Source organism: Rhodnius prolixus, unplaced genomic scaffold (genome assembly GCF_049639745.1).
Source record: "Rhodnius prolixus isolate KJV_2025 unplaced genomic scaffold, Rpr scaffold_8, whole genome shotgun sequence".
Classification (NCBI taxonomy): Eukaryota; Metazoa; Arthropoda; class Insecta; order Hemiptera; family Reduviidae; genus Rhodnius; species Rhodnius prolixus.
The window spans coordinates 14,663,668-14,677,514 of record NW_027411593.1 but is presented as its reverse complement, the minus strand read 5'-3'; the positions used below and the strand labels follow the sequence as shown (position 1 = coordinate 14,677,514).

Sequence of the window (13,847 nt, the reverse complement as noted above, 5' to 3'; positions counted from 1 at the left end):
ATATGAAAATGTTCGGGAAACTTATAATCCCACTAAAATATAAATTGAAATATGGACACAAATTCACCTGTTTTTAGAATTCTGACATTGTGGGTGTGAGAAAACATCATATAAATCATTTTATTTTACATAAAAACATTTTACGTCCCTTTATTGCGGTGGTTTGGTGGTCTCTTCTTGTGGATTTACTTCTCGCCGGTTTTTCAGTAAATATTTAATAACCAGTTATTGTGATAAAAAAATACTTTTCTACACCTTGCAAATGGATTGTCTAATAAATACTAACAAAAATACAGATTAATAGAATTAAGTTGATTGGAAATTGACCATTTCAAATGTGGATGGAATAATGTTGAATTACTCCAATCAATATGGATCAATATGAGACGTCTCGCCTGCTGACGATGATCTAGTTTTTAATGCCTGCGGTTAATAAGGTCTTTAATAAGCCTAATTTCTCTAGATGTTGTTATCTCAAAAAACCCATCAGCAGATTATCTCGTTTAATCTTGATATACTCTAAAATTCTTTTAAAGAATACTTAGTTAAAGAAATTTAACCGTGAGCTTTAACCCAGTTCCATCAATTTTTCTACAGTTAACTTACATTCACAAGAAAGCCTATTAAGTGAATGCCGCTAACATCTGAATCTTGACGTCTGTAATTATCTTACCACTAAGAGAAGTTTTTTAACTGTAAAATATAACAGGATTGTAGTAAGTAGAGAGTAAAGTAAGTGGTAAATGATACACTAAAAATCTCAATTACCTTGATGATGATAACTGTTCGAATGTTCCAAATCAGACAATAGTGTCTCGGATACATGATATTTTATATTGTTAGAAGGTGAATAGCATCATTTCCGGTCCAGGTTCAATGACTTTAATGCCTTCTGAATTATAGATAAAGAAAAAACAATACTTTACTTCCTATATTTGTATTTAGTTTATTTATTTAACTAATAATTTATTGTAAAAATAAGTCGAACCAAGAATGAGACGACATTTATCTTATTTATTTTGTCTGGAAAGAATAACTAGTTCATCTATCTGAATCATTGTTCTAAACATATTTTTAATTATTTAATTTTTGTTCTCTTTGTGTCATTTAATTTTGTTTTATTTTTTTTAATTATTCAGTTTTTATTTCTTCAAACTTTTTAATAGAAACTACTGTGATTACGTATTAGGTTTTCAAGATGTGTTTTCCGGAAATACATGTTTCGAATCCCTTGAACATGAAAGAAGTATTTTATTATTATTACTATTAATAATATTATTATTATTATTACTACTATTATTATTACTGGAAGCCATTGTCTAAACTTATGATTCAAGATTGGCGAAGAATCGGTCAAATAAAACAACTCCTCTTTTTTGCCAACGTTTCGACAAATATATTTTCTTCTTCAGGACCTGGATATTACAAATACAAAACAATTTACAGAGTCAGTAGTTGCAAAACCACCAAAATTTAACCTTCTATATCTCGTTAACTATGGCTATTAAAACAATGCGATTTATGTCAGTTATAGAGGAATGTATTCTCTACAATTGTGTACAAAATTCATTAAAATCTGTGCAGTAGAAAGGGAGAAAAAATAGATTGAAATTTCAACCAGTTGTAAAATCACCAAAATTTAATCTTCTATATCTCGTTAACTATGTCTATTAAAACAATGCGATTTATGTCAGTTATAGAGGAATGTATTCTCTACAATTTGGTATATAATTCATTAAAATCTGTGCAGTAGAAAGGGAGAAAAAATGGATTGAAATTTCAACTAGTTGCAAAACCACCAAAATTTAACCTTCTATATCTCGTTAACTATGTCTATTAAAACAATGCGATTTATGTCAGTTATAGAGGAATGTATTCTCTACAATTCGGTATATAATTCATTAAAATCTGTGCAGTAGAAAGGGAGAAAAAATGGATTTAAATTTCAACTAGTTGCAAAACCACCAAAATTTAACCTTCTATATCTCGTTAACTATGTCTATTAAAACAATGCGATTTATGTCAGTTATAGAGGAATGTATTCTCTACAATTTGGTATATAATTCATTAAAATCTGTGCAGTAGAAAGGGAGAAAAAATGGATTTAAATTTCAACTAGTTGCAAAACCACCAAAATTTAACCTTCTATATCTCGTTAACTATGTCTATTAAAACAATGCGATTTATGTCAGTTATAGAGGAATGTATTCTCTACAATTCGGTATATAATTCATTAAAATCTGTGCAGTAGAAAGGGAGAAAAAATGGATTGAAATTTCAACCAGTTGCAAAACCACCAAAATTTAACCTTCTATATCTCGTTAACTATGTCTTTTAAAACAATGCGATTTATGTCAGTTATAGAGGAATGTATTCTCTACCATTCGGTATAAAATTCATTAGAATCTGTGCAGTAGAAAGGGAGAAAAAATGGATTTAAATTTCAACTAGTTGCAAAACCACCAAAATTTAACCTTCTATATCTCGTTAACTATGTCTATTAAAACAATGCGATTTATGTCAGTTATAGAGGAATGTATTCTCTACCATTCGGTATAAAATTCATTAGAATCTGTGCTGTAGGAAGGGAGAAAAAATGGATTGAATTTTCAACTAGTTGCAAAACCACCAAAATTTAACCTTCTATATCTCGTTAACTATGTCTATTAAAACAATGCGATTTATGTCAGTTATAGAGGAATGTATTCTCTACAATTCGGTATATAATTCATTAAAATCTGTGCAGTAGAAAGGGAGAAAAAATGGATTTAAATTTCAACTAGTTGCAAAACCACCAAAATTTAACCTTCTATATCTCGTTAACTATGTCTATTAAAACAATGCGATTTATGTCAGTTATAGAGGAATGTATTCTCTACAATTTGGTATATAATTCATTAAAATCTGTGCAGTAGAAAGGGAGAAAAAATGGATTTAAATTTCAACTAGTTGCAAAACCACCAAAATTTAACCTTCTATATCTCGTTAACTATGTCTATTAAAACAATGCGATTTATGTCAGTTATAGAGGAATGTATTCTCTACAATTCGGTATATAATTCATTAAAATCTGTGCAGTAGAAAGGGAGAAAAAATGGATTGAAATTTCAACCAGTTGCAAAACCACCAAAATTTAACCTTCTATATCTCGTTAACTATGTCTTTTAAAACAATGCGATTTATGTCAGTTATAGAGGAATGTATTCTCTACCATTCGGTATAAAATTCATTAGAATCTGTGCAGTAGAAAGGGAGAAAAAATGGATTTAAATTTCAACTAGTTGCAAAACCACCAAAATTTAACCTTCTATATCTCGTTAACTATGTCTATTAAAACAATGCGATTTATGTCAGTTATAGAGGAATGTATTCTCTACCATTCGGTATAAAATTCATTAGAATCTGTGCTGTAGGAAGGGAGAAAAAATGGATTGAATTTTCAACTAGTTGCAAAACCACCAAAATTTAACCTTCTATATCTCGTTAACTATGTCTATTAAAAGAATGCGATTTATGTCAGTTATAGAGGAATGTATTCTCTACAATTCGGTATATAATTCATTAAAGTCTGTGCAGTAGAAAGGGAGAAAAAATGGATTTAAATTTCAACTAGTTGCAAAACCACCAAAATTTAACCTTCTATATCTCGTTAACTATGTCTATTAAAAGAATGCGATTTATGTCAGTTATAGAGGAATGTATTCTCTACAATTCGGTATATAATTCATTAAAGTCTGTGCAGTAGAAAGGGAGAAAAAATGGATTTAAATTTCAACTAGTTGCAAAACCACCAAAATTTAACCTTCTATATCTCGTTAACTATGTCTATTAAAACAATGCGATTTATGTCAGTTATAGAGGAATGTATTCTCTACAATTCGGTATATAATTCATTAAAATCTGTGCAGTAGAAAGGGAGAAAAAATGGATTTAAATTTCAACTAGTTGCAAAACCACCAAAATTTAACCTTCTATATCTCGTTAACTATGTCTATTAAAAGAATGCGATTTATGTCAGTTATAGAGGAATGTATTCTCTACAATTCGGTATATAATTCATTAAAATCTGTGCAGTAGAAAGGGAGAAAAAATGGATTTAAATTTCAACTAGTTGCAAAACCACCAAAATTTAACCTTCTATATCTCGTTAACTATGTCTATTAAAACAATGCGATTTATGTCAGTTATAGAGGAATGTATTCTCTACAATTCGGTATATAATTCATTATAATCTGTGCAGTAGAAAGGGAGAAAAAATGGATTGAAATTTCAACTAGTTGCAAAACCACCAAAATTTAACCTTCTATTATATCTCTTTAACTATGTCTATTAAAACAATGCGGTTTATGTCAGTTATAGAGGAATGTATTCTCTACCATTCGGTATAAAATTCATTAGAATCTGTGCTGTAGGAAGGGAGAAAAAATGGATTGAAATTTCAACTAGTTGCAAAACCACCAAAATTTAACCTTCTATATCTCGTTAACTATGTCTATTAAAAGAATGCGATTTATGTCAGTTATAGAGGAATGTATTCTCTACCATTCGGTATAAAATTCATTAGAATCTGTGCTGTAGGAAGGGAGAAAAAATGGATTGAAATTTCAACTAGTTGCAAAACTACCAAAATTTAACCTATATCTCGTTAACTATGTCTATTAAAACATTGCGATTTATGTTAGTTATAGAGGAATGTATTCTCTACAATTCGGTATATAATTCATTAGAATCTGTGCAGTAGGAAGGGAGAAAAAATGGATTAAAATTTCAACTAGTTGCAAAACCACCAAAATTTAACCTTCTATATCTCGTTAACTATGTCTATTAAAACAATGCGATTTATGTCAGTTATAGAGGAATGTATTCTCTACCATTCGGTATAAAATTCATTAGAATCTGTGCTGTAGGAAGGGAGAAAAAATGGATTGAATTTTCAACTAGTTGCAAAACCACCAAAATTTAACCTTCTATTATATCTCTTTAACTATGTCTATTAAAACAATGCGATTTATGTCAGTTATAGAGGAATGTATTCTCTAAATTCGGTATATAATTCATTAAAATCTGTGCAGTAGAAAGGAAGAAAAAATGGATTGAAATTTCAACTAGTTGCAAAACCACCAAAATTTAACCTTCTATATCTCGTTAACTATGTCTATTAAAACAATGCGATTTATGTCAGTTATAGAGGAATGTATTCTCTACAATTCGGTATATAATTCATTAAAATCTGTGCAGTAGAAAGGGAGAAAAAATGGATTGAAATTTCAACTAGTTGCAAAACCACCAAAATTTAACCTTCTATATCTCGTTAACTATGTCTATTAAAACATTGCGATTTATGTCAGTTATAGAGGAATGTATTCTCTACCATTCGGTGTCTATTATAAAACAGTTTTTCTTTAAACAGTGAAGTTCTTAGATAGTTCATACTTGGTACTCCGTTTTGGTAATTGTCGCTCTTGATTTGAAGTTTGGACCGTCAAAATAGTTCTCATATTTTTCTCAAAGTTCGTATTCTATTTACCCACTTAAGTATTCCATCTTTTATATTTCAATTTTAAAGTCAAGCTGGGGCACAACTTGCTAATGTGTAAATCTATCCATCCATCTGAATCATCGTTGTATTCTTATTTTCAATTTATTTAAATTATTTATTTGTAAAAGTAGACAATCAGTAAATTTCAGTCAATCTCTACGTCCAGCCACCGATCGGGTGTCATGGACAGTGGCAGGGTAGCTAACATACTTTACTATAGTATTTTCTTTTGTACCACTAAATAAAATGCGAGGCCGTGAATGGGGATCGAACCCAAAACTACAATTCTGGCTTCGCGAACCGCGTCTCTAACCACTCAGCTTCTTTGGCGCCTTTCATCTCTTTTTCCTGTGATGCATTCTTGTTTAAAATTTGTTGGTAAAGAAAACAACCTGGAGATAAAGTGAAACTTATTAACAAATAAAAATGGACAATTGTGGCTTGACAACTTGGAAAAAAATTTCAGTAATATTGGAACCTATGTAAAAAGTTATACATAGGACTGGGACTGTGTTGAAAGAATGACTTGGAGCAGGATTTTAAGGTGTTGGGAGTTGGAAAAGTGTTGGCATAGGATTAGGGTACCAGAAGTTGTCTGAAGCCCTCCATAGTTTGTCTGCACTGCCAAAATGGAAGGAAGTTTCGAATACCTGAATTAATACTAAGAATGGAATGAGCATAAGTCATATTTGTTCACTAGAAGTGCATCCTTAGTCTTTTCGAGCACGCTGTAATAGTCTAGTGATCACAATTGATTTCTTTTGTTTATCTCGGACTTTACTTATTGTAGTCTTATAAATTCTTCTGTCAGAATACAATGATTTTTAGATCTTCTGTAAGAAGAATCTAGGAAAATCACACTTCCTGCTTCAGAATAGTCTTTTTTATAATGAAGCCACTTTATTTAAAAACCAAAAAAAAAAGTCTTAAGAAAATTTAATTACGTTAGCCACGGTGGAAGTTAGTTGTGTGGGTTCACTCTAGATTGTGAATGTCCATGTTTGGGTTAAATAATCTCAAATACAATACAAAAATCTTTAGTCCTACTACATAATTAAAACGTTTTTTATTTTTATATTTTGGTGTGGGTAGTCTGTTTCTTTAGAAAATAGATACACTAATCACTAAAAATTATAATTCTCTAAATAAAGCTGTAACCTTCAAAAAGATTTGTTACATATTTATAAATAATTTTTCTTTTTTCTACGTGTGTTTACCTATGCATTTTACACGAATTATTCTATTTTTTAAATATTTAGTCTAAAGAAATAATACGCAGTTTTCGTTTTTCTTCTTATAAAATTCTATTTACATCAAATTATAACATTACAATTTAGTTAAAAATATAACCTCTTGCGGAAAAAGGTTATACTAGTAATTTTTATAATTTTCCGAACTAGATTGTATGACAGCCAAGTAGTACGAGGGTCTTTGAAAAGTTCGTGCAAAAATAAAAACTACTTAATTTTTTGGGGTAAACCTTTTTTATTTTTCAACATAGTGTCCTTTTAGGCTTATACACTTCGTCCAACGCTGCTCTAGTTTGTTGATCCCTTCCGAATAATAGGATTTGTCCAAGTCTGAAAAATAGCCATTCGTTTCTGCAATCACCTCCTCGTTTGAATAAAATCTTTTTCCCGCCAGCCATTTTTTCATATTGGGGAACAGATAGTAGTCAGAGGGAGCCAAGTCTGGAGAATAGGGGGGATGCGAAACGAGTTAGAACCCTATTTCCATTAGCGCCAAAAAAGGCGAAGACCGTTCCTTCGGCCGGAAAGATTATGGCGACTGTTTTTTGGGATTCGCAAGGAATAATCCTCATCGACTATCTGGAAAAGGGTAAAACTATTACAGGTGCATATTATTCATCGTTATTGGACCGTTTGAAAACCGAGCTGCAAGAAAAACGCCCACGATTGGCCCACAAAAAAGTCCTTTTCCATCACGACAACGCACCAGCTCACATCTCAGCAGTTGTGGTCGCGCATATTCCCCCTTGGTAACCCATTGTTTAGATTGTTCTTTGGTCTCAGGAGTGTAGTGATGTATCCATGTTTCATTCACAGTGACGAAACGACGCTTAATGTCCTGCGGATTCTTCTGGAACAGCTGCAAACCGTCCTTGCAACACTTCACACGATTTCGTTTTTGGTCAAGCGTGAGCAATCGCGGCACCCATCTTGAGGATAGCTTTGTCATGTCCAAATGTTGATGCAAAATATTATGTACCCGTTCATTCGAGATGCCCACAGCACTAGCAATCTCACGCACCTTCACTCTTCTGTCATCCATCACCATATCATGGATTTTATCAATGATTTCTGGAGTAGTAACCTCAACAGGGCGTCCAGAAATTTTGAAACCACTTATAAACTGTTCTAATCGAAGGTGCAGAGTCACCATAATGTTTATCAAGCTTCTCTTTAGTCTCCTGAGGCGTTTTGCCTTTCATAAAGTAGTGTTTAATCAACACACGAAATTCTTTTTCGTCCATTTTTTGAAAATCACTCGACTTCCTCGATTCAAACGAATGCCAAACACAAAGAAATAGACCGATCTGGCTGAAACTTGGTGTGTGTTCTTCCAAGAGATGCTACTAACTAAACATAACCTCGATACGCGCCAGTAGTGCTATCTCTCTGACTTTGCACGGACTTTTCAAACGACCCTCGTATTTATAAATAATTTTTCTTTTTTCTACGTGTGTTTACCTATGCATTTTACACGAATTATTCTATTTTTTAAATATTTAGTCTAAAGAAATAATACGCAGTTTTCGTTTTTCTTCTTATAAAATTCTATTTACATCAAATTATAACATTACAATTTAGTTAAAAAAATAACCTCTTGCGGAAAAAGGTTATAGTAATTTTTTTTAATTTTCCGAACTAGATTGTATGACAGCCAAGTAGTATCAGATTGTATTTAAACTTTTTATGATTTTTAATTTAATTATATCTAAACGAAATTCTATCGGTTCAATTCAATTTTGCGTTCAGCATTCATTTTCTTCAAAAAACCTTTTGCAGATAATACCCAGTGAATTACTAAATTTTTTTGAATTCAAAGCCACCATATAGTGTTGAAGTTACTTTATCTTTTCATTGGCGATTTTGATTTATTTGCGATTGGTATGACTGTGCATTATAATTTCCACTGTTTTGGCAGAATAAAGGGGAACTTATCCACTGATCTCCCTACCCACCGTTTTGGGAAAATCTAAAAAAATTAGTAATAATAATAATAAGCAATTTTTTCAGGAAATCTGGTTGAGGAATTTTATATACGAAATATTCAACCCTCCTTAATCGAACATAAATGACTGTTTTGTACTGTAATCTCAAAATGGATCACCACACTTCCACTTTCTAATTATAAGACGTAGTAAAAATAGCAAAGAGTAATGTGTTAGTACATTATAGGCCAACTTTTTTTGAGCACAGAAATAGTTTACCAATATTTTTTGAGTTAGCGTGAAAGAACTGTTAGTTTTTTTTTTTTTTAAACACAGAAACCATTAAACTTTGATGTGTAATAGTTATTTTAAATATTTGTTGTTCATCTAAACAGTTCGACTGAAAAATTGTTCTAGGAGCCAATTCTATAACATACTAGTAGCTAGGATAGTTATTTTTTAATTGTTTGGTTTATTTGTATATACTACAATTGAGATAAACGGTTTTATTTGTATGATAAAGTCAATTATTTCCTAATTATAAAGAATGCAAATATTACGCATTTCATTTTGGCTTTCATTAACCCAGTTTCTAACCCATATTTTGGGAACTTTTTTTTGACTAGAATTACTAATGACATACTTTTAAGTCAATTTTTTTTTTTGTTTAGTCCTTGACTTAAATGTGCTTTTAGTTTTCTAGAAAAAAAAAATAGATAGCGTTGTTATCGCTCTGTATTATTATTAATACTATTGTTTATCTACAGTATATTTTGTTTTTTACTTTCATTTATTTGTAAAGACATCCCCTAACCAGATGGAGTCGTACGCCTTATATAATATGCATTATTCATTAAAATCTGTAGATGGGATTTACAATCTTTTGCATAGAGGCGTCTAGAAGAACGCTGGACGCCCTAAGAATGGTTTTAGTCGTAAATAGGCTTTCACAATGTTCTCTATTTTCCCAATGCTTGGATCGCTTCATTAAAGACAATGCAGTATACTGGTTGTCCTCGCAGAAGTCTTTCTTGTCTTCCTGGAGTCTAGGCTGCATTCTGAAGGTTTTTTTCCCCCCACTTTATTTGTATATTTACTATTGCAACAAATGTTGCATCAAGTAGATTTGTCTTACTGGTTCAGTTCCCTTGTAATGTCATGGTTAGAGCAATCACCCACTGGTGAAACTTTTTCACAATGATTTAATCACAACAGATCTCTAGGCCATTTTCGCTACAAGCGACGAGGAGGATTGTCGGGAAGGTGAGGAGAGGAGAGTTGTTGTACAATAGGATTAGGATGGAGAGCTAGGAGGCTGTGAAATTTGCGATAACGAGACTTTATTAGTTCAGAGACAAAGGGGATTTGAAGGTCAGTGTGTATGGTAAGGTTAGAAATGTAGTATGGAGCATTAAGGATTTTCCGTAGGATTTTAGATTGTAATGTCTGCAGGCGTTTGGAGTTAGGGGGATTGGTTGAGCCCCACACTTCTGCTCCGTATGTCCATATGGGTCTCTGAAGATCTTAAGTTGATCACATCTTTAATGATGTCCATTTCCAGTCTAGGATTCTCTCCATTGTTACGGACCAATCAGGTGATTTCTTTGTAGGTGACATCTGCTTCATGCCTACCAACAAGTTTTTTTTCTTCACTCAAATTAATTAACTATGTGTGTAAAGCTGTCTCCTGGTGTAGCAAAAGTAGAATGCTCTATTTTCTCTTAAAATTTTAGACAAAGATTGATTATTTAATTCAAATATATCTTTTTCAAAAGCCTGATTTATTTTTATCATTTTTCAGGTAGGGTGCAGTTTGATTAATAATTTGTTTAGTTGTTTTTAGGGACCTTATTTTTGGTTAGGGATTTTAGATCGCTAAGTTACGTTCGGGCGATAACAAATTGTAATATGCAGTTGCGCCTTTCTGCGACGTTTCCCTTTTTATAATATTTTGTTCTCGATTGAGAGGATGTTGAAATTTGATGCTATCGCACTATTTAAACTTAGCCCAAATAAATAATTAATTATTATCGGAGCAAAAACATACGTTCACCTATTGGTATTGTTTTAATTAAAGTTTCCAAAAACTAACATCATACTTATCCATTGCACTCAGAAAATTGAAATAATCAAATTAACCTGTTGATATAATTTCTTGTTACAATCAGCGTTGACGTCAATAGAATTTTTTGATATTTGTTTTAAATTCCATTGTCTCATATTATTTTATATCATTGTGTTTAAATTATTCAATATACGTCCTTTGCTGACCAGAATAAAATTTACAGGATGTAGCGAACTTGAATTAGTAATTTGCGTTTAAAATTGAAAATAAATGAGCACAATTACGATAGATATTTAGACAAGTAATCGATAATTTGTATGCGTCATACCGTGCATATTGAATGGATAACGGATTTACACCCACCATCAGAGATTGTTTTTCATTTTAACAAGTATTCGAGAATTGGGGGAGTTCTTCTTATAAAAGTTTTTTTTTAAATTCCTACCATTCGTTTTGTCTTTTATTAGTAAACATTATTTTTATCTTTTAAATATTTGTATTATCAGTTTTCGAGTTTTATCAGACGTAGACTAACTGTGTAATATGCGATAGAAACCCTTTTTAATTTCAAATCGAAATTCTGCAAACAAAGTTGATAAGCTACCAATCATTTAAGTTATTAAATTGTTAAGATCAATTTTAAACCAGATAAACCTAAAGAAATCGGTTATAATAAAAGGAAACACTCTTGCAACGATAAAACCAATATTGCAGACCCAATAGTTAATGCCAATAGTGTTTTATTTAAATTATAAATAAACTAATAATACCTGGCTCGATTGGCTATCAAGTCCTAAGAAGTTAATTCAAGGCAGGGTAAGACAGCCTAGATGGACATTCAGTTTTGGTACATGTTGTCTGGGTGCTCAGGACAAAAAGCATAATGAGACAGTAACCAGACAGTTCAGCACGGTTACCGAGTTATCGAGTTACCAAGTTAATAATGATTGCTTTACATTGACTAATATAAAATAAGTAAAGAATTGCAAAATAGTCTATGTTTTTGTAATAAATGAAATAGTTTCATTATTATTACTTCATTTTCTCCTAGATCAGCGGTTCCCATTCTTTTTTCATTAGTGTACCCCTTTACCTAATTGCTTCCTAAGTGTGCACCCCTAACATTTATATTATATATATATATATATATATATATATATATATATAAAATAAATAATCGTATTTTTGATTTTACGTATTGTAACTTTAAATTAACAGCAAAACAATCTGAATATAATGTGTCTTGTAAAGAACATGTACATAAGGGTCGTTTGAAAAGTCCGTGCAAAAATAAAAACTACTTAATTTTTTGGGGTAAACCTTTTTTATTTTTCAACATAGTCTCCTTTTAGGCTTATACACTTCATCCAACGCTGCTCTAGTTTGTTGATCTCTTCCGAATAATAGGATTTGTCCAAGTCTGAAAAATAGCCATTCGTTTTGAATAAAATCTTTTTCCCGCCAGCCATTTCTTCATATTGGGGAACAAATAGTAGTCCGAGGGAGCCAAGTCTGTTGAATAGGGGGGATGCGAAACGAGTTGGAACCCTATTTCCATTAATTTTGTGACCACAACTGCTGAGGTGTGAGCTGGTGTGTTGTCGTGATGGAAAAGGACTTTTTTGTGGGCCGATCGTAGGCGTTTTTCTTGCGGCTCGGTTTTCAAACGGTCCAATAACGATGAATAATATGCACCTGTAATAGTTTAACCCTTTTCCAGATAGTCGATGAGGATTATTCCTTGCGAATCCCAAAAGACAGTCGCCATAATCTTTCCGGCCGAAGGAACGCTCTTTGCCTTTTTTGGCGCAGATTCCCTCTTGGTAACCCATTGTTTAGATTGTTCTTTGGTCTCAGGAATGTAGTGATGTATCCATGTTTCATGCACAGTGACGAAACGACGCTTAAAGTCCTGCGGATTCTTCTGGAACAGCCGCAAACCGTCCTTGCAACACTTCACACGATTTCGTTTTTGGTCAAGCGTGAGCGATCGCGGCACCCATCTTGCGGATAGCTTTGTCATGTCCAAATGTTGATGCAAAATATTATGTACCCGTTCATTCGAGATGCCCACAGCACTAGCAATCTCACGCACCTTCACTCTTCTGTCATCCATCACCATATCATGGATTTTATCAATGATTTCTGGTGTAGTAACCTCAACAAGGCGTCCAGAACGTTCAGCGTCACTTGTGCCCATATGGCCACTCCGATAATTTTGAAACCACTTATAAACTGTTCTAATCGAAGGTGCAGAGTCACCATAATGTTTGTCAAGCTTCTCTTTAGTCTCCTGAGGCGTTTTGCCTTTCATAAAGTAGTGTTTAATCAACACACGAAATTCTTTTTCGTCCATTTTTTGAAAATCACTCGACTTCCTCGATTCAAACGAATGCCAAACACAAAGAAATAGACCGATCTGGCTGAAACTTGGTGTGTGTTCTTCCAAGAGATGCTACTAACTAAACATAACCTCGATACGCGCCAGTAGTGCTATCTCTCTGACTTTGCACGGACTTTTCAAACGACCCTCGTATTATTTATGAATAGGTAAACATTTCAAACCAATAACTATTGCAGGGGTCGTAAATTGAAAGAGCAAAGCGTTAATAAAGAAGTAAATTATATGCGGGCCATGTGTAATCTTAGTCAAAACTAAAGCAAAATGTTTTCGAATTTTTACATTTTCAAGAAATCATTTAATAATTTTTGGTATACAAATATATTTACTTTTAAAAAATATTTAAAGACAAATACTCGTAAATATAAAATATAATTTATACAATAATTTTAAAAGGAATCGTTAATGACAGAAAGCATACTGCAGTATCGAATGAGTATCTAATTCTTGTCAATTTATATGTTATTCAGTTTTATTATAATAATTTTGTAATTAAGTTGTAGGAATCATTTATTATATAATTTTTTTCTCATTAATAATATATCTGTATAATTTTTATATTTTCGGCCATAACTTTTTTTTTTGCGTACCCCTAAACAATCTTTCGCGTACCCCAGGTTGGGAACCGCTGTCCTATGTAGATAACCAACTATTAAAATGCAGGAGA

At 32.2% G+C, this 13,847-nt stretch overlaps 1 protein-coding gene across 8 annotated transcripts in view; it reads left to right on the top strand.

Annotated features, from left to right (window-relative positions):
- The window catches only part of LOC141451553 (protein Aster-B-like), a 177,468-nt gene that overhangs the window by 55,697 nt on the left and 107,924 nt on the right, over positions 1 to 13,847 (top strand). The gene's annotated exons all lie outside the window — the stretch shown is intronic.